Here is a 4,732-nt window from a genome sequence, read left to right as displayed (position 1 = left end):
CCCGCCCTCCCGCTCTGCCCCCTCCCGCGGGGCGCGCGCCCCGCGCCGACCAATCCCGAGCCTGCTTGGCTGACGGACGGGACGGCCGTTAGTGGAGGGGCGGGGCTAACGCCCCCCTGGCCCGCCCCGCGTGGCGGCTCCTAGCTGCGCGCCGGCGGCAGCGGGCGCGGGAAGGGGAAGGAGCGGCGTTGCGGAGCGTGGTCGGGGATTGGCGGGGAATGGGAGCGGAGGAGCCAATCGGAAGAAAGAAGGGAATGGGCGGGGCTAAGGCGGGCTGTGAGGCCGTCAGCGGATGCGGCTGTTGGGGTGAGGGGTGCTGCCCCTGGCCTGCCCGCAGGGCGCAGTGTTGCGCCTCGTCCCCGCTCTGCAGCCCCGGCACTTGCCTCTCCGCTTAATGAGAAAAAAATCACCTCACATAGCTGGGTCTTCCCGTCTCAGTGCTGTACTCCCACGGTGTGCCGTCTGATGCCTTGGGGGTTCTTCGGCAGCAGCAGGCCCTATGGGGCAGGGGTTCTGTGCGCTCATAAAATACGTGGAAAAAAGAGGCCTTGCAGATGGGTGGGCCGCCCTGAAGTAAAATTAGGACATCTGCATGGGGGACTGCTCATAAAACTACCTCACGGCCTCTGCTAGCTTGTGCAGCCCGTGTCCTGCAAGTCCTCGGGGACACACGAGGTAAAAGCAGGCTGGCAGCAAGTCAAAGGGAACTGTTGATATTTTGTGTACAGACTAAAACCATCAGTTCTTTGTTCCCCATGCTGGCTTTCAGCTAGTGTTAAATCTTCTCTGATAATCCCTGAAAACACCCGTGTACGTGGATTGTAGATGGTGGTGCCTCAGATTTCACACGCACACAGAGGCATATTAGTATTCTATGTATGTTCGCTTTTATTAGCTGAATAAATAGACCTTCTGAACACATAGCATTGAAAGCAATTACATTTACTCAGGCTGAAAATGTGGTTACATTACTATGTTATTAAAGAGTACTATAGCAGAAGTGCATATAAATATTCAACATCTGTGCTCTCCCAATGTGTAAATGGTGTTGTTATTAGGTATTACTGTGTTAACATTTGTGCTGAAACGATGCTGAACTTAAGTAAAACTATGTTGTGAAGATGTTTACCATCTTGTCAAAAAAACGGAAGGGTTTTCTGGCAGGAATTTGGAGACTGCTTCAATTTTTCTCTTTGAAAAATTTAAAATAAGAAGACCACTGTAATAGGAGAACAGCTGAAGGAAGGAATGTAAACTGGAAAAATGGAAGAAGATGAAAAGAGCTCAAAAAGATGTGTGGCAATTACCAAACCAGTGCCATTGGTATACTTTTTTCTTAAGGGGGTTTATGGAATTTTATGGATAAATTCTCATTGAACTGATAGATGTGAGTGCAGCAATTTAAATAATTAAAGAAGAATTATCCCAAGTTGTGTAGCAACAAGTAACAGATATAAAAAATCCCCAATCCTCCCCCAAACCATAATCCCATCCTTTGATTTGACATATTATTTGAAGACATATAGAACAACACTTCATTTTTTCATCAAAAAGAAAATTAATACAGAAGGCTATCGAGTTCCATTCTTGTCAACTGAACCATTTTGAAATGATGGATGAAATAGCATGATTGTCTTATAAATAATTTTTAAAAATGCAACTGTAAAGATGAAAAAATTGCATAAAGAATTAAAATTCTCATGAAGTCACAGATCTCCAAGTGGTCAGTCTTTAAAGAAAAGTACAAGCTGTCATGAGACTTGTGATAAAACGACAAGAGTTAGCAGCAATGTATTCTGAGCATAGAGTTAGCTATTAGAGGTGTTAGATATTTTTTTCTGACTGACATTGGCTTTCTTAATTGAAAGAGTTTGGGGAATCACTGAATATCTCTGGATGTGTCTGGCTGTTATGGTAAAATTGTGATTTAAAAAAGCTTATTCTTTGTCTTACATACTGAAATGCTTCAACGTCATGCTGCATTCATACATAATAATAGTTATTCATACTCATGATCAAGCTATGTTTCAGAGAGAAAATTAAATTCCATTTCATTCCATTGCATTTCATTAAACCAATTTCATCTTTTCTTCCTGTTTGACAGATAACTAACATTCCCCAAACATTTCCAGGGGCACAATGGATGTGGCTGAGGGCGGGTTTGCTCAGCCTTTGGGAAAACAAACTGGCAATCTTCCAGGTTCCAACCCTATTTGGTGTAGAAATAATGCTAAAGGCAATTAAAAAAAAATAAATCTGGCAAATGCAACATAAATAAAAGTATAATGATAAGCAGCATTTTCCTGAATAGATGAAGGGGACTTCTTGGATTTCCATGATTTATCTCAAATTTGAGGTTGTGTCATGTCTAAAGAATTAGTTTATGTAAAGAAATAAGGATTATATTATTGTGAGGAAGAATAATAAATTATTTTTATAAATAATGACCCTACAATGATGTCCAAGTAGTGAAACAGAACGAAGTGTGAAGTGGGATAAGATAGCTTAACACAGGTCATCGTGCATTGGACTATCTACGCAGAAAAAACATGTTACAAACTGACTAAATATTAACTCTACTGTGACAGAACATGCTCTCCCTACCAGAAAGTGGTTGACAAATGGGACATAATTTAAAGAATAGTGGCAGGACCAATGTAATACAGGACAAAAATAAATGTGGAGGAAAAGACTCAAATCGGTAGCCAGGGAAAAGCTGTCTGAATTACGAATAATTAAAACATATATGTGGTTGTATTTGCAATCTTAATGCTTGAGGTGCGGTCCATGTTGCATGAAGCATCACTGAAAATAACAAAAAGCTTATTCTTACCCTAAATAATTTACAGTTTAAGTTGAAATACCATGGTGATACAGCAAACTGTATACAAGACTGATGTGCTTAATAATGATGAAGAAATAAATATACTTAGAATATAGCTTTCGGGGACTGAAGATATTTGAGGGAACGATTCTCAGATAAAGTAAAACAAAGCTCTTTCATTTCAGGAAGGAGAGAAAGCAAACAAAATGATGCTAAAAAAGGCGAGAGAAGACATTTGTCAAACAATCCAGTTTCATCAGAAAATAGGGCTTTTTCAGTACTTAACTAGGAAAACCAAGTCATGTCCTCATTCAATGTAAGTTCTGGAAGTCTCCTGCTATAAGTGCTAACAAGGTCTAGTGATCTAATTAAGTACTAACCTAAGCATGATCAAGCACTAGCACAAATTAATATTAAGCTTTCCTCTGAATGGGTTACAACCAAAAAATTGTGTGGACTTAACAAGGTAGTATTTCACAAAATTCACAGCTTTTATGAGACAAGTAGGCCAAGAATATCAATGATAACTGATTATTGTTTAAGACTATTTTGGTAGATGCCCAAACCCCCATAAATCTGCAATTAAGGAATAAAGCTACAACTTGGCTAATGGAAAGAGAATGAACAGCTTTTTTGTCTATCTACCTATCCTTCAGTCTACATATAACAAACACAAAAGGGGAGATGAATAAGAATAAATATGTAGTTAAGAATTCAATCTACAGAAAACAGGTACTTCGTTTTTCAAAGACAGGCTTAAGGGTTGTCTTGATCACAGAAAAAATACTATTAGAGGAAGCAGAAATTTAGTAGAGAACTTTTCAGTTTGAGAGGTAAAAGATATAATGAGGAGATTAAGCTGGATATTATGGACCCTAGAACTGTGGTGCAATTTTAAAATAGGTTTGAAAATAATCTGCAAAGTGTTCTACTAGATTTTCAGTGTCTCAGTCAAAGATACGCTTTAGTGCAATCATACATATTGAAAGCTGCAGCAGGACTGGCTGCATGGAAGATCCATGATCTGTGTGGTTCAGAAGGCCTGTCATCAAATTTTGATTTTGTGATGTATTTGGAATGAATGGGCGTATAAGCCATGAATTTCTTCTTCCTAATATGTAAATATAGTGGGAAGAATCAAAAGAACTTAGCTTTGTCCTGTCTGCCCACGTTTAAGTGAAGTATCTTATGTAAAGCACATTAAATGCTCTTCGAGAAGTTCTCATAAGGACAAGCTCATAGGGGTATTGAGTTATGACTTGTAGGAAACATCACTAAGATTCAAGCTGTTTTGACCTTCATGTGCTGATGGCAGTTAAAATAACAACCCAGAGTTTTCAGAAAGCCGGTGACATTACGCTGCACAAAGCACTTGCACGTGGGTTTTGAAACCCACAAGATGGCGCCACGTGAACGTAAAACAGCAAGACCCGCATTTCAACCAGAAAGTAACTTGTTATTTCCTTAAGATAAATTGATGCATATTTTTGTTTAAGTAACGTTGGGACAATTCCACTTGTATTTCATAGAATCTTTGTCAAAACTTGTCTTTTCAGGCAATCCTACTGACAGGAATAATGTTTTATTAGTGAAAATGTATGTATGAAAATAGTAATTTTTGGCTAAAACTTCATGGCACTATTTATTGCTCTACTAAATATAAAATCTACCGTGACATGAAAATGATCCTTAAAAACACATAGGCCATTTTCACAGTACATAAGTTTAATGGCAGATCTAGAACCTGATGGCTTTAGAGGAAGAACAAACTCTGACAACAGATTAATTTCTTAAAACATTTCTCATTTTCATACTAAGTTAGAAAAAGAAATGAAGCAAGAGAACAACAAATAAAATATCTAAGGAGAATTGACTATAATTAGAGTGTTTGTCCGAATTTCCCATGAG

The sequence above is a fragment of the Ciconia boyciana genome, chromosome 10, assembly GCF_034638445.1.
Source record: "Ciconia boyciana chromosome 10, ASM3463844v1, whole genome shotgun sequence".
NCBI lineage: Eukaryota > Metazoa > Chordata > Aves > Ciconiiformes > Ciconiidae > Ciconia > Ciconia boyciana.
Note: the sequence above shows the minus strand (reverse complement) of the source record.